The following is a 24,790-nucleotide window of genomic DNA, read 5'->3' as shown; positions in this document are numbered from 1 at the left end:
GTGTTCTACAGGATTCCAGGGACAAGGGGAGCCTTTCAAACACATTCACCTATTGTTTACTGGAGCTGAGGTCATACTGATAGAGGAAATAGTGATGGACCCGCCACTGGAGGCTTCTCAGCCTGATCAGGAAAATGATTAGGAAAATGCCCCTGATTAGGAAAATGCCCCTGCCTCTTCTTGCACACTACTGAGAAGGAGTCACAGTCTAGTCGGGAAGGGGACTGTTAAGGGCTGCAACTGGGTTGTCTTTCTGGGCTACTCAATCTTTCTCCTGGACCATGAGCCTCACCCAGCAAATGATCAACTTCCTATCAGAAGAGAGTCTCCAATTTGCCATCTCTCTCCCTAAAACATTTGAATTAAGATTTGAACTTCAGAGCACCTGAAGTTTTGAAGGAAAGGTAGCAAAAAGGGACAAAATTTTGTGTGCATTTTTTAGAGCTTACACAATCACCATGGCATCGATTTTCGGGATTTTTAACCAGCCTGAAGACTTCTCGTCACAGTGGTGAAACCTGGGATTCTAGTTAACCTCCTTACTTTCATAAGCCCCAAAGACAAAAGTTAATCTCACTTTGTAGTCCTGGTTCTAGTCATCCATACCAGGCTCTGAGAAGCTTGCCTTGCTGGGATTCAGCCCCATCTAAGTAAGTCACAGACGCGGTTGATGGGGCTGTTGTTCTCGTGACGAAGCTGTAGACTCCCGTTTCTAAGGTGCCTTCGGTTACCTAAGGTCAAAGGGATTTATTTGCATGAGAAATTTTTGCAGCTGGAAATATAAATCGCCTGCTTCATAATCACATGTGGGGTAAAGGAAGTTTTTATGAAGTCCTCAGGGCAGAGTGGATTCACAGACCTTACATGCTAATAGCAGTAAAGCACCCCAGCCTGTTATAAGGGGGCTACAACCTGAGTTGAGGTTAGGTGGAAGTCTGGGTTCTGTGACGTCCTTGTGATGGCTGTGACCAGGGGCCAGGGCTGAATAAGCAGAAAACAGAAATCTGGTCCTTTTTTTTTTTTCCTCTCACGTGAATAGTCAAGTCTTGAGGTGGGGGTGGGGGGCAGGGTGAGGAGCGAAGCCTGAGAAGTCTACACACAGTTTGAATCGTTACACTGGAAATCTGAGAAGATGAAAGGTGAGTGATTAAGGCGGTTTCGGTCTAAGCTGTTGTGAGTGTTCAGCGCTCTCTTGGGCGCTGCTCTGTTAGCCAGAATCGTTACACCCTTCCCGGGCAAAGCTTGAGGCTAAAAGATTAAGGAGAGTGCGGGTCAAAGGTGAGCTGTGGCAACTTATTTATTTGGGAAAGTATACAAAGGCCCTTGTTAACCTTGGCTTTAGGAGGCTGAGCTGTCAGTCCCTCATGTTCATGATCACATTTTCATGTAGAAATGTTTTTGAGCCGTCTAGTATGGAAATAGGATCTGTCTCTGCCAGGTAGAAACATGTTGCGCCGTGCAGTGCCCGTAATGCTGTGTGCACCGGCGGCTTCCTCCTGTAGATGCCTATCATGTGAGCTATTCTTTTGTTCCTATAACTTTAGTTACTATTTTAGGAAAGGAGGTAATTTCTTTTTAAAAAGACGGGGTACGACAAAAGTACTTGGTTAATTTTTAAATCCTTTTCGATTTCTAAAAAAGATTAACCGTTTGGCTCCTTAATCTTTGAGGGACATGCTTCTCCTCTTCCCTCCAAATGCTGGGTGTCTTTTCGTCTTGGGGGTACATAGCAACAAACCATTATTGTTTGCTGACTGGTTCCCCTGTGAGCAGGCGAGCTTCTTTAATGACATCTTATGCAACAACAATCCGTGATCTAGTACTTACCTGGATGTAGCAACAACTGTGCTGGGAGCCAAGAAGAGCGGGGAGGGGGGCAGCTAGTCCCTTGTGCGTGAGAAGCTTGTAGATACCCCGAGGTGACTTCATATAACTCTAAAATAGCAGGTAGCTTCTTGCATAGCTAATCAAGGTATCAGTGCCTGGAGCAAGTGGAGGTGGCTGACAGTGTACTTTGGTTTCAGATGCATTCAGCTCTTTTTGAGTGATATGGGCTTAATTCACGGTCTGGTTTCTATACTCTAAGAGTTCATGCATTCGGATTTGGCAAATAGCCTCCCTAGTAACTCGACAGCTCTGAGCTTTGACGACATGCTTGACCTTATTGTCTTACTGGGGTTTGTTCATTCTACGTGGTGAGAAAGAAGGTCGGCAAAGCTGAATAAAGAACATTTGGGTTTGGGCTTTTGTTTTGTTTTCTCTCTCTCTCTCTCTCTCTCTCTCTCTCTCTGTGTGTGTGTGTGTGTGTGTGTGGTGTTGTATGTTTTTTTGCTTGTTCTTTTTCTCTATCCCCACCCCTTGGTTTCCACTCATTGCTGATCAGGGGACATGGGTGTCCCACCTGAAAAACTAGAAATTTACACTCCAGGAAGGTGGAAAGAATTTAAAGAGAAAGAAGTCACTCTGCCTTGTAAAACAGACAGGTCATTTCTGGGGAAAGTAGTCCCTGGGTCAGAGTGAAGGTCATGGGCTGACAGCCCTAGGTAGTTTCAGTTCCAATGTCTGCAGCTGGCTTTATTTATTTATTTTTGTCCTCCCTCTCTCTGTCTCTGTCTCTGTCTCTCTTTCTCTGTCTCTCTGTCTCCCTCCCTCCCTCCCTCCCTCTCTCTCTCTCTCCCTCCCTCCCTCCCTCCCTCCCTCCCTCCCCCCTCTCTCTCCATGTATTCTAGCTAGCCTTGAGCTCTTGTAGGTCATGAGAGGACAACCTTGAATTTCTGATTCTCCTGCCTCCTCCACTTCCTAAGTGCTGAGATTACAGTCATCTGGTTTATGCAGTGCTGGGGATGGAATCCAGGCAGGCGCTCTGCCCACTGAGCTATATTTCCCATCCCAGGACTGTCTTTCTGATTCTACGCGTGGCCCTCTAGTTATTGCACAAAGAAATGTTTTTTGTTAGAACCCTCTGCCACTGCATGAAGTGTACCTGTCTTGTTAAATGGAAAGCTCAGAGTCACATTTACTGCCCTAGTGTTCAGGAATCAAGTGGAAAAATCTCCATGTGCAAAGAGCCCATAATTTTACTCAACTAGATATTTAGCAGCTTACGTGAAATAACAAGGACTGTATTCACCCCGGCGCCATCCAGGAAGATCTGGTGGGTATTTCACATTCCAGTCTACGAAAGGAAAAACATCATTTTTGATACTTTCCCAAGATATATGGATATTTTGGTATGCAAAGCGATAACACCTTTAAAGCTGAGCTGAATTCTGCTTGGCCAAAAGGATTTATTGCTGTCAGTATATTGCGGGCTAGTCAATCAAGTTGAATTTTTCTCCTGAATCAGTTGGTGAGAGCTCGCTCAGGCAGCTACTTGCTTTCTTGCTTTGTTCATTCACAGGCTGTTTGGTTTTCCTGTGCTTAGCTGACAGGCCTGGCATCCACAGATGTGAATTCTCTAACTCATCTCTCCGTGTTCCTCCAATGCTCGGACAGCAGCTCCCCGCCACCCCCACCTTCTGCCTTGACCCCCTGGGACAGTTTGATGCTCTCATAGTTTTCTTTTCCACGCACTCAAAATTCACTGTGACGAAGCAGAATTCTCGTCCTTTTCCCTCCTCCAATCTCAGACTCTTCTCCCTTCTAGTCTACCCTGGGTGACCTCCCCAGCCCGTGTCATCTCCTTTGGATCCGTCTTTATTGCTCTCTGAGTGTACAGGTTGAGTTACTGTCACACGAGTATATGCAGGGGTCTCTTGGCAGGGGGCTCATGCTCTGCAGTTAGCACGGATGGGAGTCAAATCCTTCCGACTCGGCACTTAGGGTGTGAGTTCTCTCACTACCCTGTGATGCACTGATAATGCGAGGACTTGCCTTGTACATCCGAACACAAAACGTGCACAATGCTTGACTAACTATTACTCAGGTACAAGGTTTGTGCTCTTCCTTCTCTTCCATCGTACCCTCCTGCAATCAGTGGGGTTGTCTTCCTTCCACCAGGAATTCATCAAGCCTCTGCACTCTTCAGCCATCCCCAGTCATCACTGGTCCTGTCCGTGGAGGCTTTGTATCTGTTCAAAGTCCCTCCTGTCACATCCTTCACACTACCTACTTGTACCCTGCCCTCCACCCCAACAGATACCAGTGCTTTCCAATCTGTGCTCTTTACATCCCTGTGCCTTTGCTTTCTTTTTCTGACACTTGCTAAATTCTACTCACCCACTGAGGGCCTGATCAAATGCCATCCCCTCTAGGAAATGTTTCCATCTCAATATGTTCCCAAGTCTTTCCTGGCTGTCTACATAGATTGAATTTCCTTTGGCCACAAGTGTCCCCGTATTTTACTTGTGCTTCAAGTTAGACTCGCTCTGTTGTATTTTGGAATGGAGTCTGTTGTTTGTATCTGCCTCCTTCCTGGGATTCTAAATAAGTTTAGGGCAAGAATTCTGGCTGAAAATAATTCAGTATCCACTTAGTCTTATGCAATCGATAAATGTTTTAGAATTGAATTGAAATTGAGTACTAAATGGGTTGCCTTTCAATATGGGTAGCTGAGCTGGGGCCACTGGTCTGGGTACATCTATTATAGACTATAGTCAGTATGGCTTTGGAAACATGATAGTTCTGGAAGCTGAAAGAAAGGCATGTCCCAATCTCTTTGGCATACAGCAACAGAAGTGGTCCTTATGGTCACACATGGAGAGGATAGGGGTTTCCTTTTCTACTAAAAGGATGGAGAGAGAGGTGGGAGAGAGGAAGAGAGATTCTAAATAATCTCCAAAATGTAGTTCCTATGAGAAATAAGATTCATTTTGTGATTGCAAGGAATTTCCAGATTGTGCCAATATTGTATGAGAAGGCTGTTTTAGCACAGTATGGAACATGCATTCTCATTAGCAGAAAATATTGACTAGTTGTGTAGATGAGGAAGGTATACAGAATGTCTGTGGAGAGGATGCCTATCACCCACTAAAGCCACTTTCCCTCCCCTTTTCCCGGTAACAGAGTCATAGCTGGGATCTGATTGAGAGCCTCATTTGACTATAGTTTCTAGCTTCCCTTGCAGCTAGATCCTAGGGAAAACAATGTCCTCAATAGTGATGTATGTAACTTCCTGTTCACATACTAAAGGAAAAAGACCTGGTGTTAGAATTGCTTTTGCCTCTCTTCTATTGGCTGGGATGAAAGTCTTGACATTGATACTGGAGGCCAGTTGATACTAGAGGCCAGTTGTGGAGTATGACAGATCTGTGTCTTGGCTCTCTGAACACCTGAGTAAAGGAAAGTCTTCTGTTGAAATTGGAACAGTGTCAGCCCTTGCTTTGCATTTGTTTTTAGCAACTGCCATTTCTTTGATATAGTGTCTGTCCTTTTTTCATCCATATAAAACTAGCAACAAACATCTATTGAACATTATGTTAAGCCCAAGGGGATATAAAAACGTGAATGAATGTGTCTCAGTCCCTGACCTTAAGGAGTTTATAGTCAGATTGGAGAGATAAGACACATAACCATAAAATGAACCATACAAGGCAGGCTGTCACTCAAACCACAGAGAATGCATATCAGGGCAGCAAGAATCCTTTGCTCTTAATGTGAGCAAAGAGGTCTCAAGAGGCAGTGAACCTTGAGAAAGAAGGAAAAGTATAAGGCCATTGTTTTAGACAGGCAAGAGCAGTGGATTTTTGGTTTGTTTGTTTGTTTTTGTTTTGGGGAGGCTGTTGTTTGTTTGGGATACTGGGACAGGTAATAGTGAATCCATCCTAGTTCAGGATGAAGCAGCTCATTCACATCAGAAAGTGGAAGAGTTACCTCTGGGGTGGTTGTGGGGACTTGACCGAGGTTCCAGACACTGGTGAGTTGTGTAAGGCAGCATCAAGCATCATTGGATGTTGCTGTGAATCTTCCAGTAAGAATGTAGCCACTCAAGCGAGTGTTGTTCACAGATCTATTTTCCTGGAATCTTATACAAAGCCATGAGGAATCCGATTCAGTTCCCAACGTGCAGTTTTTCTACGAGACAGCTGATCCGTGGACCAAGGGCCCGAGGCCATCCCACAGAACAAACTGCAGAGGGACAAATATATGGTTACTTGTGTCACAGGCTCAGTCCTTTTCTTTTAACCTCACCTTTAAAACAAACTTCCTCTCATCTTCCTGGCCGCCCATTTTCTATGCCCCTGAGTTCTCACTGTACCCATCTCTGTGTAATCACTTCTTTAAAAAAAAAAAAAAAAGAAGAATGCAAGCAAATGCCACATGTTTAAGCCTATTCTTCTTACCTCACGGACTGGCATTTTATTGATTTCCTTGTCCCAGAAGTCATGTTCAGACTCGGTTCCTCCAAAGTCAATCTTGTTTGTTTGTATTTATCAGCCACCTAGCAACACAGTCTTGAGGAAACTCTCCCAAACAATCGCTACCTACATGCATTTCTACCATGTTGTGGTGGTTTTTTCCAGCGACACAAACCTCTCTATCTTTCCATCCAGTGGCAATTATCACAAAAGTTGAGAAAGGACCATTGCCTTGTCTTTTGCCTCTGGGAAAACTCAGGCCTGTGGAAAAGTTTGTTCCTGCTAGGTGTTTTTCCTTGTTTTATCTCTCCAGTTAGACTTCTGTTGTCTTGAAAGGTGCAAACATTTAGATGAAGGGAGCTTGATTGCAGCTGGCAACCTTTGAGGACTGTCTTTCCACTTGGGCGGGCTGACATTAACTTCCGTGTGTTCCCTCAACATGTGAGGTTGGAAGGCTAAGATGCCGGAACAGTTTTCTGTGACCCTTTGTCCTGGACTGATCTTTTCTTAGTTATTGAATCAGATGGGGGAGCAAATTATATAAACAGAAGAAATCTTCCTGCTTGAAAAACTTGAGCTGTACACAGCTCAAGTATTATCCCCGACAATGTCACAGAACTTGTTGGCTAAATCTGTTTAACAACTCCGGCCTGGAGACACCTTTTGGGATGTAGTAAAAGAATCTCACCTGGCAGCTGAAATCTCAGTACCTAAGTAATGAAATTGTGTCTGGCTTTAATCAACAGAACCGTGGCAATAGTCCGGCAGACTAGCTTCGTTTTTGTCGTTTTCTGACAAGTTATGTTTACATAGGTTGTGGTATAGTGTTCTTCAAATGATACTCATGTGTTTCCTACCTTGTGAGACACATTCTATCAGTTTGAGAAATGCACCTATATTGGTTCACTGGAATATATGCTCACATATGGAGGTAGAGTTAGCAATATACCTCCTTATAGTCTGCCCAACCTCTTACGATTCTGCTTGTGTTTTCCTTTTTCTTCCTGTCAATTGCCATTGCTTACTTAGCTTCTTTCATTTATTTTCCCATTTTTACTTTCCATTGTTCCTACTTTGTGTTTGTTTGCCAAGTTTACAGTTGGAGAGAGAAAGGATAATGTTAGGTGGGAATGAGTTTGCTTTCCCATAGTTACAAAATGTTCTGCAATTGACGGTGGTGATGTAGAAACACAGTAGATACGTCCTTATCTTTGGCTTTACTTTCTCTGATTTCGGTTACCTGCAACCAATCCAAGTTTGAAAGTATTGAGAGAAAATTCCAGAAATACAATTCATAAATTGTAAGTTGTGAGCTATTCTGAGATTTCTGATGAATCTCTAAGCCCTCCCTGCATTTTGGATTATCCCTCCACCTCTGTGTCCACGACATACATGCCACCCACCCACCTGTGCCACCCACCCACCTGTCCTTTGGTGCCCTTCCTGGTTGTCAGACTGACTGTAGCCACATGATAGTGCCTATATTCTAGTCATCTTTATTTCACTTAATGACCCCCAAATGCAAGGCCAGCAATGCTAGAAATTTGAATTTGCCAAAGACATGCTCTGGAGTGCTTCCTTTAAGTGAAGAAATGAAAATTCTGTACTTAATGAAAAATGAGAAAAGTTTATGTTAAGGTTGTTAAGGTCTAGATTAATCACTATTGAACTCTTAACTCGATTTGCTTTGTAAATTAAACTGTGTCATAGCTATGACTATACAGGACAATTTGTAGTATATAATACAATGTTTGATAGTATCTTCAGTTTGGGCCATCTACTGGATAACTTGGACTGTGTCCTTTCATAGAAAATAGGAAAATACCACCTACAACAAAAAATTAAATGTACACTGTGTGTGAATTTTATTGTATATATTATACATATCATAGCTATATAAAGCTGAAATTTATTTCAGAACTTAAAGTTTAAGCTAGCTCCCAGGAGACATTTTCTGTTTTTGAATGGGCAGCTCAGCTTCTCATTGCTGTATTCAGAAGTTAGTTCATCATGACATCAGGTTGCTATTTTTTTTAAAGATTTGTTTATTTTTATTTTATGTATACAAATGTTTTGCCTACTTGTATGTATGTGTACCATGTGCATGTCTGGTTCTCAAGGAGGCCAGGAGAGGGCATCAGATGCCCTAAAAGAGTTTGGAACCACCACGTGCATCCTGGGAATTGAACCCTGGTTGTCTTTAAGAGTTGCAAGCGCTCTTAACCACTGAGCCATCTTGCCAGCCCCAAGACTGCTGTTTTTAATCACCTTCAAATTCTGTAAGTATTATTCAGTCTTGACAGAGGCATGTCAATGTATAAGGTGGTATCAATTACTTGGCAGCATATTCTACCAGGCAGAAATATCATGGCTATATTAACATTTAATATCAAATTAATCTTATTTAGACTCAATTGACAATTTCCTTCACTATAAAATGAAACCTAATGAATATAATATTGAAAAGTTTGGGACTTATTTTTCCTCAAATTTGCACACATGTACTACTTGTAATAAAAAAATATTTGAACCTGGCATGCACATTCATGTTTTCATGAGTATGCTTTGGCAATGAGCCTTGCTTGGGGACAGTATCTGCTGCTATTTAAATATAATACTCTCTTCGATGCCCAGCTCAAGTTCTATCATTTCAGAGAACATTTAATATGTCCTCTGTCCCACCTCTTCAGTAATTCAATATTCATATCTTTTGTAGGCAAACCTATTGCATAGAAATGTATTTTGGAACTTTTTTGACTGTACTAATAGAAACTCAACGTGTCAGATGGCTAATTTTTAACCAAGTGAGATAACTATTCTTTATTATTAGAATCAGATTCATTCCTGAGTTATGATGATGAAAATTCAGATTCAGACTATATCCTAGTATTTAACATATCAAAGTTCCATTTCATGCTCTCTCTACTTCTATCATTTTATCCTGGCAGAGGTAATCAGTATTAGCAATTCAATGAGGAACCTCCTAGATCTTTTGCTGCATACATATGAACAAATATTCAAGCACACAGAGCTTTTTGCTTCATTTTTAATAAACAGAATAATCTTATATGAATAACTGAACCACCAGCCTCTTTGTTATGTCTGTTTTTGTGTTGCTGTTGTTTTGCTGAACTACACCTTGAAACTGTCCTTTCAGTGCCTTTGTTATAATTGATGGTATGGACAAGTCTTTCTCTTTTTCTTTTTTCTCATTCTTATTTTTGGTGTGGGGACCCAAACCCAAGATCTCATGCACACTACCACTAAGTGGTTAGGTTGGTAAGCAGCCTACCACTAAGCCATACCTCAGTCCTCCATTGCTTCCTTAACCATTCTCCTTTGAAGGACACTTAGATTTTGTGCTTTTTGCTCTAAAAGCCAATTCTGCTATTCAGACCCTTCCTCCTGGATGCTTCTTTGCAAGCATTTAGAAACATCCATCTATTATGAAAATCTAAAAGGAGCATTGTTTGGGAAATAATAATTATGTTAATGTTTGGATAGATGCACTGAAAGTGTTGTCTTAGTTTTCTCTGTTTCCAGTAACAAAGCTGTCACTTAGGTATCAGCAACTGTATTGTTTGTTTCTTATTAAAGTCACAATCAAAGTATGAAAATAGAGGAGAAAAAGACTGACATGAGAATTAAAAGAAACCATGGAATGGCAAAAAAATGTCAAGGCATAAATGATATTGGTGCTTTCTAATTTTTTTCTTCACTATTTTATTAATGCTTTGAGATTTTTATACAATGTGTTTTGGTCATATTTATCCCCCCAATGTAGGGAGTGTGTGAAGTCCTAAGTAAATGTATATTGTTTGACATGGGTACGGCCATATCAAGGACCCGAATGCCTCAGACCCATGGAAGTGGAAAAGCTTTCCCCGGGTGAGGCTCAGAGGGATGGCAAAGCCCTCCTCTGGCCTAAGTGCAAATGTTGCCAGTATGTGCAGAAAATGTCCACCCTAGCGTTTTTCCCTCTGGATGTTTATGGATTGAAGACTGCTCTCTATAGAGGTTGCTCCTACTGAGATGCACTAACCCCGCTCCCTTGTTCAGTTTGTATGATAACCCTGCCTCCTTGTTTATCTGTCTGCAGTAAGGATGCCTCCTGTTCAGCTGCATGCAGGAACCCTGCTTCTTTGTTCAATACATCTTAGTAAGCATGCTGGACTCCTAGAGACGCTATGGTGTCTCTGTCAGAGAGCAGTCTACTCCATCCCAGCTCTTCCATCTATATGTGAGTCAGTCATGTCTTCATCACCTTGAAACTCCAGTCAGGTCAATCTCTGAGGCTGTACAAAGCTGTGGAACTCTACTCTTACCCATGAGTTCTACAATCCACCCACCCCTACCTTCCTGACACCCAACTTCATGTCCTGTTTTGGTTTGTCTTAATAACCCATGAACTCTATTTTTTTCTTTTTCTTTCTTTCTTTCTTTCTTTTTTTTTTTTTTTTTTTTTTTTGGTTTTTGAGACAGGGTTTTTCTGTGTAGTTTTGATGCCTGTCCTGGATATCACTCTGTAGACCAGGCTGGCCTTGAACTCATAGAGATCCACCTGGCTCTGCCTCTGGAGTGCTGGGATTTAAGGAGTGTACCACCACCACCCAGCATTTCTTTTTTAGACTCTAATTTCTGCTGCCCATATATTCCTGGGGATGGGGCCACCCCCTGCAGTGTGGCTGACCTACCAGGAGCCACACCATTAAAGAAAGTCATTGACTGTCGATAGCCCCTCAGGGATGGGGAGCTAGAATGTTGACTGTTAACTGACTTAGTCTTGTATGATGCTTTCTGTTCTTAGAAGCTTTCATGTGGATATGTCAAAATGTACTCTGCTTTGATTCATTCATCCGGTTCATTAAGCACCATGCTGAGCAAGGCTTTGGCAATGGTGATAAAGAAAGTAAAAATGCCAAAACAATACAAAACAAACAAACAAACAAACAAACAAACAAGGAGCGTCTCTCTGAGAAGGGATTGTTTCAGGTAAGCCCTAATAATGGGGAAAACTCAGACATGGAGAATCAAAGTGAGGTAGAACATTGTCATGGTACTTGCAATGGGCAGTCATTAGAACACATCAAGTAGAGGCATACTACAGCTAAACTTCTAGCTTCAAAAGAGGATCCACAAACCCACCAGAACATTGTCCATATGTTCCAGATGAGGGGGGTTGTTTGATTTTATTACATTAAGGGCAGGAGAGGGGTAAGGATTCTTAATTTGGGAGGTAGAGCGCAGTACATGCATCTTTTATGTTTTCTACTTCTATTTCTCCTGTGGCATACACAGTGGATGGCTTGCTGAATGGATGTTTGCAAAGGGCTATTGGGGATGAAATATTTAAGCAACAACCAAAAGCCAGTGAAATATTGATCTCTGATGCCAGGAAATAGAGACTTTTGCATTTAGCAATAGTCGAGTTCTGTTGGGTGTCATTGGGTTGTCTGAGCACGTGATATCAGTAGAGATAATATAGTAGAGGGTAATGCTTTTGTACGTCACTCTTCCTCAGAAAGCAATGCTAAGAGAAAGGCTTTCATCTGAGATTAGAGAGATTTTGTGTGGAGAGTCAGGGACGGTTTGACTTTGATATCTTACTGTCACCTATTACTGTATGTCCTAACCCTGGTGCTGTTCGTTGAGTTAAAACACTCTTTCTATAAATCCCCTACCTCGCACACAGAGAGACATCATCAATGGACGAATATTCACTAGGGAACATAAATGGAAGCTGTATGATATGGGGTCTATTTTCTGAGCAATCCATTTCACCACTTAATACACAAAGAGGCCATCAGATTCAAAGACAGTCAGTTTCCCTGTTTGGATGTCTTGTTTCCTGAAAATTAACTTTGTCACAAGAGGCCCATGCTCCTTTTCTGGGAAGCAGCTGGCATGGAACGGAACGAGCCTGTCCATGGAATGTCAGTTTATATCCTGCTTCTGTCTCTTGAGCAAAACACGTCTGGATTCAGTGTTCTCAGCTGCAGCCTGACAGAAGTAATAGCTTACTTTAAGAAATAACTACATTTGAGGGCTATTGAGGTGTGAGATAGCTTACAGGAGGTAAGCGAAAGTGTAACCTCTTTCTGCCTCCTGCTTCCTTTGCTAAAGATGCATTGTAGCTGTCCGATATCATTTTACTGCTTGTCTGCATTCCTGTGTCATGAGAACAGAGGAGCCATGGGTTCTAGGCAAAGGCTCAGCATGGTGCTGAACCGGGTACAGAGCCCTGGCTTTCCTGCAGGACATGCCGAGCTAGCTAAAGCAGCCAAGGATTAAGTGAGCTGATGGGTTTCTGTGATTACGTTAGACTCTCAACTAATGGTAAAGATATATGACCTGGGAAAATGAGAAAGCCAAAGCTGGCTGTGTTTTAGGCTTGGACAAAGACTGCTGGGAAGGGACTGGACCAGCTCTCCATTCAGATGAAAGTGTTTGACTTGGTAACACTTTGTTTCCTCTCCAAACTGCCACTCGATTTTCAGCTTTCAAATGAAGAGCAAGCATTTGCTTTTGTAATGTGAAAACTATGATCACTCTTTGGAAAAGATTACCGAACTTTCTGTACCTAGTGTTTATGTGTCTCACAAACACACACGGTTGTTTCCAAGCACACTGAATACCTTTTTGTACTGTGACATTTTTCTGTCTCCGCATCTGAATTTTGTACCATGATGTCGAGGGACCTTGTCTCTGTAAGTTTACAGAAATCTGACAAACAGTAGGAATTTGTTCTCGGTGCGGCAGAGATGGACAAGTCCCCAGGAGCTTGGAGACCACACAATAACCACCTTGCTGTGAACCAGGGGCCTTTCTTTCCTAAGAAAAAGATTTGGAGGGGGGCAAAGGCTCTTGGATGACATCAAACTCAGGTAAAGGGAGGTTCAGCGGGCAGCACTGCACCCCAGAGGCTTGTTTGCCGACAGAGAAAGACCTGCATGTTCATTTGCACCTTTAACTGGCCTTAAAGGGTTGAGTAGGCTTTTGTATGTGAGCCAAATGATGGTGTTGTGGAGGGCAACATCGAGCAATGACCTGGGACTCTCCTAAGCTTTAACATCCTGGGCACGAGCAGGAAAACGCCGTGTGCAAGGCAGTGAGGCTGGGGAGACAAGCAAGAGGCTGGTGTGAAAGGGCTTGCTGGGACAGCCCCCAGGACTTGAACTCTATTGGGAAGAAACTACTGGAAGACAAGGAAACCGTGGAGAGCAGTGATCAGATGGGAGACGCTCATTTTAGAGATTTAATTGAGAAAGGGATCTACTGGAATTCAGTAGGGGTTGATTTGAGGAGTGCAGTCTAAAGGTAGGGAGACCCGGTAAGGATTAATAGAAGACTCAAGGGGAACCAAGAAATTGTGAATTAAGCCCATAGTGAGGAAGGAGAGACTAAGCTCAGCCTTGGGTGAATGAGCAAATAGATGAAGAAACAGCAGCAACATGATTATGATAGCTAGAAGACATGATCAGTTCAGCCTTTTGGCCAATAAGTCAGTCAAAAGACCACCGTGTGCTGAAAGTCAATATTTCCATGGTGTGTGTGTGTGTGTGTGTGTGTGTGTGTGTGTGTGTGTGTGTATGCACACAAAAGTATGCATGAGTCTGTATGTGCCTATATGTAAAGGCCAAAAGTTGATATCTAGATATCATTTTTTAATCACTTACCACCTTCCTGTTTGAAACACATCTCTTGCTGAAACCAGGAGCTCACTAATTTAGCAAGACTAGCTTCAGTGAGCACATGCATGTATACACCCCCCCCAAAATACATAAATAAATAAAGCCATATTTCTTTGAACTGAGACTTTCATTGACTTTAAGGCAATAAAATTAAAAATTTTCTCCAAGTTGGGAAATGAGAAAACAAAAACCAATAGAAGAAACATGAAGAAAGTTTGAGGAAGAATCAAAGTCTTTGGATATCTTTAGGATCACACAAGAACATCCAGCCTCAGGTCTAGTACCGTGGGGTAGACGAAGATATGGTAACTGTAATATGCAGGATTACAGTTTGTGATATTAGCAAAATCATCGACATCTCATTGCAGACTTTTAAAACCTATGAACAGAACAATGACAAATTCAAGGTAGCTGGAGCTAAAGCAAAGGCCACTTTCAGTGACGAACTAGGCCCATGAAGCAGCAGAAAAACTGGTATTTCCTGATCAGGTGGGATGAAAAGAAATGAAGAAGAAGCAAAAGCAGGAGGACACAGTGCCATAGATGTTTTGATGTCAATCAACATCCAGTGGGACCAGCTGGAAGCATATTTAGGAAGGTTACAAAAGTGATCTAGAGAATAACAAACTCTTAAGTCACCCAATGAGAACATGACATGGCAATATGTAAATAGGCAATCTGTCCAATATGTCAACATTTTATCTCCAAACATCCTAAGTTAGCTAATTGACCAACTGAGCAAAATGTTGGACAGGACACTCTGAAGTGAAACTGTTGGCAAGCCAAGGTAAATACTGTCACATGGGACATTTCCAAAAGACAAGACTTCAAGCAGGAGATGGAGAAATCCTTACTAGAAATGAATGGGGAGAGAACTCCTGGGATGTTTAAGAAAGACAAACAAAAAGGAAGGCAGAAGTTACTGCAATAGTGGTTTAGGGGCATGAATTGCATTTCAGGAAACCTGTCATTGCCTCACTCTTTCTGCCAGAAGCTCTAAGTCCATGCCTAGAAGCTCAGAAGGCTTCTGTTGCCTCAAATGGCGTTAGGACCCAGACTGCATTTTTCTCTTTTACAGAATGCATGGGTTGAAATGAAGATGGTGAGGCCACTTCTGGGTTTGCATTTCTGTGATAATTGATGTTCAGGGAGATATTGGCATATATGAATTCAGACCTCATTTGTTCTCAGAGACGAAATTACTCCAGGAACCCTTGCGTTCCAGGGCTAATTCTATTGTGGCCTATGACAAGTCACTCACTCATTGCCTCTGTATCACATGTTTCTTATATAGAATAATAAAAAGCCAAGTGTTCCTTAAGAGCTTTAGTACGTTTACAAATCTGTCTCAGAGTGGGCCACCACACTATTAAATGTCTAAATAATCACTGCCCCCACCTAAAAAGTACCCAGATACAGAATCAACTCTGTTGCGAGTCATAGAGCCTGGATTATCGTCAAGAAAAGAAATACATCCCACAAGGAGATCTGACATCAAGCACTGAAGCATGGCACCGAGTGGCTCCAGTGGTGAGGCCTCTCAGGAGGGAGGGTTGTTGGCTTGGTTGGGTTGGCTGCCAGGCTGTTTCCATATGGTTTCCTGATATGAGGTCACAGCGGCTATTGCTGCTCTGACATGTGGCTGTCTATACAGAGTGAACTTTTTGTTGGTACCTTATGTATCCATTGTTTTCATGCATATTGGGGAGGCATAATAGTGGCCTGTCATACTTTTCAGAAAGCGCATATATATGTAAAAAGCCTTGAAGTCTTTACTGTATGTGCCAGTGGTTGCTAGAAGCTATGGAACACTTGCCTGATCACTGATTTATCAAAAATTTTGAGGAAGAGTAAAATATTTATAGTATTAAGGTAAAGTCTGATGTTGTAGCAAACACCACAATACATAGTAATATAGTCCTAAGGAATTTCATCTCACTAATGTAATAGAGAAACTGACATACAGTCTTCCTCCATGGGACCAGTCAAATACCCAGGTTCCTTTCATGTTGGCTCTGTCATTGATACTATAAGACTTCTAAGGCTGGCATATTTTGGATGAAACCAACTGAAGGAGAAAGGGTCTAGAGAATTGTTTGAAAAACACCAAGTCATATGTACACAAAGTCATATGTGTTTGAAAAACACAAAGTCATATGTATCATTGAGTAGCATTCAATGAAATAGTCACAGGAGACTGAAGAGTAGTAAAGGTATCCTATCACAATACAAAGAAGAAAACAGGCTTGGGCACAAGCCTTTTGTATTTTAACAATGTACAATAACTCAAATATTATTCAGATATTTTCTACCTTCAAAAGTATGCAGATGATGTAGGATACAAATTCACAAAAATTCTGAGTTGAACTATAAACAAAATTCAAAGAAATTTTTTAGATAGCTTCAGCTACTTGGTGCTTGATATACTTAAGAGCCTCAGGACTGTATAACGAGTGCTCCCTAGTTATTTATTATGAAGAGGAACAATTCTATACTGTTGCATTCATAGCAGCCATCCACTGTATATGATTTAATAAAATAAATCAGTGAGTAACGTTTTGAAATACCAAAAGTAAACATTACTTTCTTGATTCACAGGAAGCAAATAAATGTGTCAGAATGGCCTACCTTCCTTCTGAAAATATCCCTTGGCTAGCTTTCAGGCTACCACCTGGTTTATTTTAGTAAGTCTTACTAAAAAAGTGATGTGTTATTAGCCATTAATATCTCATCAAGTCTTAAATTTTAACTTAAGGGTAAAAATTGGCCAAACCAAGCCTTTGAAATTGGAAAAGGAGGGGAAGGTGTCTAGAAGTAGTAGAACTTAGGTGTATATTTGGACACTGAAATGTCAGTTTCAAACTCTATCATGAAGCATATAAATAATGTTGATTCCATAGGTAAATGTTAGGGGTCCTGATTTGGTAATTCTGGAATGGGGCTAGGAGATTGCATTTTAACCTGCTGACTCCATGATTCTACAGAATATTATCCAGGAAACATAGTCATGTAGCTGTGTAAAGAATGCCCACCATATTGGGTTCTTGAAATTCTTAGTGAGTTCTGGGCAAGTGGTCCCTTCATTTTCCTTCTTTGCTGTGATAAGATACCCTGACAGAAAGCAACTTAAAGAAGAAAGGGCTTATTGTAGCTCACAATGCCAGGTTATAACCAATCGTTGCAGGTTAGTGAATGCTACAGTAAGTTGAACTAGCTAGTCACATCACATCCACAGTTAAGACCAAACAGAAATGAATGTGTATATGGTTCTTAGTACTCAGTTCGCTCTTTGTACTTACGTACTCCAATATCTCCAGCTCAGTTGGATGAGTTTTTCCACATCAATAAACATAATCAAGACAATTTCCCATGGACATACTTACAGGACAAATAATCTAGATAACCAAAAGGTTCTTTTTTCCCCCCACCTCCAGTGGGTTCTGCATATTATGTAACTGGGCCTTTAAATGTATAAAGGAAGCCAGCCATCTAGGTCCTCTAAAGCTGTCTATGTACCATCAGTTAAGTATCCACGAGCATCCCTTGGTGGACCATCTAGTTTATTAAAATTTGTCGCCTATACTAATACAATTGTTGTTTTAGGCCATTGCTTTTTAGGTGGTTTGTTAGGTTGTTTGAGTTGATTTTTCTTTTTCTTTTTTCTTTTATTTTACAATACTATTCAGTTCTACATAACAGCCACAGATTCCCTTGTTCTCCCCCTCCCCTTGTCCCAGCCCACTCCCTATTCCCACCTCCTCCAGATCAATGCCACCCCCAGGACTGAGATCGACCTGATAGACTCAGTCCAGGCAGGATTTTTCTTTGGGTTGAAAATAATTGAGAATTTATTAGCATATGGGTGATCCTAAAGTTGTAGGATTAAATAAGGTGACATGGTGAATGTAGATTAGGAGAGATGGAAAGACTGAACTTGGCCTCTTGATCTTTAAAATGGTGAAGACCTAACCAAGGAGTGGCCTGTGGGATTATAGGAGAACCAACAGGAAATGGAGTCCCACAAGCCACGAGGTGTAAACATGCCAAGGAGACTGACGTGATCGGGTTCGTCAAATGGTTCCGTTCAAAGGCTGATGGTAGCTGGGAGTTAGCTCTTGGAATTGGTAAAGTGGTGATTGATGACACTGATAAAAGCAGTTTTGTAAAGTAGGGACAGGGACCCTAGTATGGTTTTGATTTCAAGTGTCCCTCTACACCTCATATGTTGAAGGCTTAGTTCCCCACTGGTTGGTAGGTGGCAGAAGTTCAGGAAGTGAAAGGAAGTTGGAGGTCTTTGGGAGTGTGCTCTTGGAACAGGTCTTTCATCTGTTTCTTTGTACTTCCTGGCCTTCCTAGAGAACTGTTGTGGTCTACAGGACCGTGATCTTCTGCCTTGCTTCTTCCCTAAGAACAGTGGGGCCAACTGATCATAGACTAAGATTCCGAATCCATCTGCCCAAACGACTCCTTTCTTTGTTTAAGTTGTTTACTTTGTGTATTTTTTTCCACAGTGAGACAAAGATAACCCAGATCTGACTGGAGTAAGTTCAGGAGAGAATGGCAAATCCGAAAATAGAGGTGGAAATAAAAGAAACCCTCTCTGCCCTTTGCAGTAAGGCAAACAGCAGCTGAAGAGACATGGAGTCAAGAAGCTCTTGCTTTGTTGCACAATGGGAATGAGGAAGATGCAGTAGAGAGAAAGATTGATGCAGGATTCAATTAGTGAGCCTGAGACACACAGGTAAGAAAAGTCATTTCAGGTGAAGGCAGATGCTGGGGGCAACCCAACACGATGTCTGAGGAACAATGGTGTCCTGCTGTGATTAAGGGGGTGGGGTGGGCATGAGTCCTTTCTGTCATGGTTAAGTTGAATTAAATTATTTTTCATTTAGCCAGGCAGTGCTGATGCAAGCCTTTAATCCTAGTACTTGGGAGGTAGAAGCAGGCAGATCTCTGAGTTCAAGACCAGCCTCGTCTATAGCGTGAGTTGCAGGGCAGCCAGGACTACACAGTGAAACCCTGTCTTGAAAAACCAATAGTTATAATAACAATAATAATAGTAACAACCACAACAGCAATAATAATAATTTATTACCATATATACAATGTGTCAGTGTGGTGGGTACCCATATGTCATGGCAGAGAACAATGCTGTGGAGTTACTGCTCTCCTTTCCCCTTTACGTGGGTTCTGGGGATTGAACTCGTATCCTCAGACTTGCGTGGCAGGCAAACACTCTTCCCACTGAGCTTTCTCACCAGCATCTCCTCCTCCCCCGCAAAAAAATTATTTTTAATGAGAAACTTACTTTTATTGGTAACCAGGGAAACATACCAAATATCTAAAAACAAATTGGACTGAGGGTTCTGTCAACCGTGCTGGTTGCGGTGACACATACCTATCTATACTCTTAGCCCTTGAGAGGCTGACACAAGAGCATCGCCGTGAGTTCAAGGCCAGCCTGAGCTGGTCCTTGAGCAAGGTCCTGTTTCAAAAACAACAAACAAACAAACAAATGAAAATCAATGAAAATTTTGATTCAACCACAATTCAATGAGCAGAAGAACTCTTCAAGTTTTTGAAACAGAGTATTTCCAGTCTAAAGTCCATGTTTTAATAAGAATGCAGATTAGAAGACTTTCTTATTCACTATTTTGACTTTATTTCTGTTTGAAATTAGTCACATGTGAGTTTTGCTTTGCAACATCAAGAGCAGCACCTGTTCAGTGGCTTTAAAGGTTGATATCAGTGTCACACAGACATGGGGATAGGGATCAACTGAGATCATACGTTGTGTAAGCGGCTTGGGAACAACAGAATTTATACCAGGCTGATGCAGAAAGTTAGTGACTGAAAACTTCCCATTGATTTAAGTGTCCCCAACCTATTAAAAAGGTAAGGACAAAAACAAGAAAATACGGACTCTTCTACTTCTATTAAGGAAATAAGCCAAAGTAAGTAAAATTTCCTTAATATTTTGTTTACTTTCTATCAGCTACAGCTTCACAGGAACACTGTTGTTGTAAAGGTCTTATGCATTGCAGAGAAGTTGAAGCCATTCAATAATTAGTGTAAGTAGAACCATTTGTATTAAACTTCTCAGTGTATAACTAGAGATCATGAGAATTTTATTTTAGGTGGGGCATACAATTAGTGCAAGATGCATTTATCTACAATGCAATTTTTTCTACCTTGTGTGAGAATAAGACCATTTTTTTTTTAATTTAAAAGCATCACGAAGCAAAAGGAAATATTTTACCCTAAAACTGTATTTTACTTGCAAAGGCAGAATACTGCAGAACCTTTCCTGGACACATTCTCAAATGGAGGGACTTCTTTGACAGTAAGTCAAGCAGCTAGATCACGTTCTTATGCTATTACATCCCGGTAATATAAAAAAGTCTATCAGGAAATCTACCCATGATTCAACAGCCAGTTGAGACTTGGAAACAGTAGGAATTGCAGAGTACCCGTCTGTATTAGTTTAGCTATAATTATGTAGATAAAATTAAGTTTTGTTTTTTTCTTACTCACTAACCATTCATTCATGTCAGTTCAGTGTACTGAGCAGTGGAGAGCTCAAGTCCTAGGAAGGACTGTTATCAGGCACCCCTTGTAGGACTCGGGCCCTGTTCTCAGGGAGTCCGTGGTATGAAGGGGAAGGGAGAGGAAGGACATATAAGTCTGGTGCAGGACTGGCTGAGACAGGAGCTGTGAGATACAACAGCATAAAGGTAAGTAAGTGCCTTTGATTCCACCCAGAGGAGTCCGGAAGGCTTCAGAGCATATCACGAGTAGAACAGAGCGGATAAAGGACTTTCCAACAAGAGGCACCACAGGGTGGACTACATCTCATTGTGATACTTTAGAGTAATAAAGAGCTCTCTCTCTCTCTCTCTCTCTCTCTCTCTCTCTCTCTCTCTCTCTCTCTGCATATGTATGTGGGTATAGACAGACATTTGTGGTGCATGTGTGTCTGGAAGCTAGAGGAGCAGGGACAGGCTGGCTAATCTTGCTAGGCTGACTGGCTGGTGAGCCATGCATCTGATGTCTTCATGTGCTGCGTTTACAAACACACGCCCCTGCACCTAGGGTTTTGTTAACATGGATTGAACTGAGGTCGCAGTGCTTGCAAGGCAACCACTTGAGCAGCCGACCCAGTCTCAATGTTTCAGCAGTGTTAGTGGGTTAAGCTAGAGCCTCCCACAGCTACTCTATAGAGGACTCTGTCACCGAGCACGGTCTCAGCCCAGCATGGTCTTGATAGAGGACGATTAGAAGTCAATCTACATCAGCGGATAGATGGAAAACGAGGCATTGGACCTGAGGATATTAGTCTGAAGGCCGGGGAAGCCTTGATGGAGATGTGACCAACACAGAGCATTGTTAGTAAGGATGGATAGGAGGCGGGAGTGTTTTGTAACCTGGGTCCTGCCTTGATCACGCCCTTTATCTGTGCCTCAGGGGACTCTGTGGTCTGTTCTCCTCACCTTTCAAACCTTAGCTCCAAAAATGCCTACAGGTAAAGCCCTCCACACACCCTCTCTGAAACACAGGTCTCTGCACCCAGAGCATCTGGGTCATGCCGCACTCAGCTTGTCAGGCTGTTGTCTGGGATGCCACTTCGTCTCGGGACCAATTGTTTGTAGGTTTGTATTAGACAGAGTGGAACAACCAGGAATCCTTATCTGCGATTCAAGGAAAATGAGGATTAAGGTAAAAACTTGAAATAGAAATGGCTGTAGAATCAGATCCAGTTTAAGGGGGGAAATCAAGGACTTTGTTTAGTCCATGTGACATTCCCAACGTCTCTAAGAAAGGCACACTTTTTTTGAGGGAGGGTTATTTGTAGCCCAGGCTGTTCTCAAACTCACTATGTGGCCTGATCCTTCTGCCTCCACCTTCCAAATGCTGAGATTATAAGCATATCCCACTATGCCTGGCCAGAAAGTCATATGCTAAGTTTAGATTCATGTCAAGTCTTTGACAAACTTATAAATAGAAATTTATGACCAAACAAAACTAAACAAAACTAAAGTATGTCATTTAGCGCAGGGTTCAACATGTTTATTGAAGAACTTTATTATAACATAAGAGAAACTATTATTCATATAAAGAAAACTTTTCTAAATAATTCTAGCTTTATCTTTTTGTGTGTATAGCTTTGTTTTTGCTTCATTTTCCCACAAGATCTCACCGTGTAGCCCAGGCTGGCCAGAACCTTGAGACCCTCCTGCCTTAGCGCCACCACACTCAGGGTGGTCAATCTCTTAAGACAATCGGATGCTTAACTGGTACATGTGCTGTGTGAAAAGGCGTCCTGGTTAGAGATGTTCACAGGGGAGGCTGCTAATGTGAAAAATCAACATGTGGCTTCCAACCAAAAGCCAATCTATGAGTGGAAAAAGTCTAGTTAGAGGACTCAGCCCTAGTGTGTGCTGAGCGAGGCCATGGTTAATCGGTAAACAACAGAGTGGAAAGAGAGAGTCAGTGGTGAGTCTGAGAAAACAACACACAAAACTGTCAAGCCTCAGGACTTACAGTTATAATCTTAAGAGAAAACGGAACATTCTCGGTGGCCATTTACATGGAGTGAGCTGTTTCAGAAGGGTTTTTTGTTTGTTTGTTTGTTTGTTTTTTCTAAAGGAAAAAGGAGTTCGACCTTCGCTGCTGTCATTTGCTGTCCCGAGTGTGACAGTTGAAGTTTGGTTGATTTTTTTTTCTATTTGGGTTCTGCAGAACAGGAGAGTGGTAGAAAGTGTTGAGGAGGGGAGTTAGGCATGAGCCTCCCCCAAGTCCGAGACAGTGCAGTGTAGGTCCACGGCCAGGTCCTACGAACGCGTCTCACCTGGGGCTCTCAAGGTTTACCCCTTGCGCATGGGCAAGCATGTTCAAATGTCCTATGACGTCGGGGGAATATGTAATTGTAGCAAAGCAACTATAATTTCCCCTCATTTTCAATCACTCAGAAAAAACCATTGAGGTGCAAAATCAAAAAGCTTGGCATGGAGTTTTCTCTCAGTCGCACATCTCATGAGCTAGGAACAAGGTTACGGGGCCGCTCCTGAGCTGTGGGTTGGGATCGTGCACTGTTGGACAGACAAGGGGATTTTGTGTCGTAGCCATTTCAGGCCAAGGGAAGGAAAGCGTCTGTGACACCTTGAGCTCATTGGAATGTTCGATGAAGATAGTGTTCAGCTAAATGAGGCTCGAGAACTGAAAACAATGTGCTAAAAGAGGAAAATCTGGGACTGGAGATGGCTCTTTGGTTAAGAGTGCTTACAGCTTTTGTGGGGGGCCACAGCTGGCTCCCAGCACCCTAGTTTGTGGTTCAGCTCTGGGAGCTCTGGCATCCCTTTCTGGACTCCTCTGAAACCTGCACACATGTGTATGTACCCTGCTTCACACACAGATATGTAAGAAATAAGATAAATCTTAAGGAAAAAGAAAAAGAAAAGTCTGGGTGGTTGGGCAAAACTCAGGGAGTATTTATAAGACGGAGGATGGGACAAGGACTTGGGAGTCATGGTGGGGACAGAGGGCTTGAGAGGGTTGTAGGGACAGACAGAAGGCAGCGGGAGGGTCTCTCGCTGTTCATTTATGGGTGGTATGAACTGAGGGACAGAATAGGGAAGGAGGCCCAGGGTTACAAGGTCCCTAAAAGCAATCTTTTGTTCTAGGGACAGCGAGGGAAACACGTACCCTTCCTCCCCTCTGTCCCCTAGGAGTTTCAAAAGCTTTGTGGCAAATGCATGGCTTTAAGTCTTTCAGGGCCGTTTAATCACCAGGGATTTTCCACAAGGCCTTACAAAAATGTAGATTACACTGTAAAAAAAATGCTTTTCAGTCCATAAAAGTCCGTTTATACTGAGCAAATATCTTTATGATGTTTGACTTTGGTTCAGGTCCCTATTCCGAGAAGTGAAATTTGGTGGCGTGAGTAGGAAAAAACAACACGGAAATAAGAAAGACCCACGATGGCCATTTAGAGCACAATGAGACCTTGTTTACTCGACGACGTGGACTCCAGCGTTCCCTTGAAAAAACGCAAGTGATTAAGAAAATACTTTGAGAACCTAATAATAGTGCCCTGAAATCTGAGAGCCACTTCTCATCTTTCTGAGGCTCAGGAACATGCTTAATAAGGATGTATGTTTTTAATACACTGATTCTTAGCAACGATGTAGGGTTTTCATTATTTTTATTTTCTAGACAGGGTTTCTCTGTGTAGTTTTGGTGCCTGTCCTGGATCTCACTCTGTAGACCAGACTGGCCTCGAACTCACAGAGATCTGCCTGCCTCTGCCTCCCGAGTGCTGGGATTAAACGCATGTGCCACCACCGGCCGATGTAGTTTTTAATTGGTACAAAAGTCAAATAAGGCATTGCCCATTATTGTGCACCACATATAGCATCTGGTGACTTGTGACTTGTAGGCAGATTCATTTGCGTGTCACAAGTGTACCTGCAATTTAGTATAATGCCAGGTCACTGCTCTTCTCTCTCTCTCTCTCTCTGTCTCTCTGTCTCTCTGTCTCTCTGTCTCTCTCTCTCTCTCTCTCTCTCTCTCTCTCTCTCTCTCTCGTATGCATGGATATATACGGACAGTGTGTGGGCAAGTACATGTGTATGTGTGTGAAAGCCAGAGGTCATCATCACGTGTCCTCCTCTATTGTTCTACCTTATTCTGGGACAGGGTCTCTCTCTGAACCTGGACTCATCAGTTTGGCTAGATTGCAGGCTGCTGAGCTCCAGCCTCCTCCTTTCTCTGCCTCCCTACCTGGAAGTACAGGTACTGCCGTGC

General features: G+C 42.3%; 1 long non-coding RNA gene across 1 annotated transcript; it reads left to right on the top strand.

Moving 5' to 3' along the window:
- Positions 1-872: 872 nt before the first annotated feature.
- Positions 873-24,191, top strand: LOC119088498. Its single transcript, XR_005092143.1, has 4 exons — positions 873-1,139; positions 18,499-18,728; positions 19,983-20,058; positions 23,893-24,191. It is a non-coding gene; the product is annotated as an uncharacterized LOC119088498 (long non-coding RNA).
- The last annotated feature ends 599 nt before the right edge of the window (positions 24,192-24,790 follow it).

The sequence above is a fragment of the Peromyscus leucopus genome, chromosome 9 (assembly GCF_004664715.2).
Source record: "Peromyscus leucopus breed LL Stock chromosome 9, UCI_PerLeu_2.1, whole genome shotgun sequence".
Classification (NCBI taxonomy): domain Eukaryota; kingdom Metazoa; phylum Chordata; class Mammalia; order Rodentia; family Cricetidae; genus Peromyscus; species Peromyscus leucopus.
The sequence above is the reverse complement of the archived record's forward strand: the minus strand, read 5'-3'. Positions and strand labels throughout refer to the sequence as shown.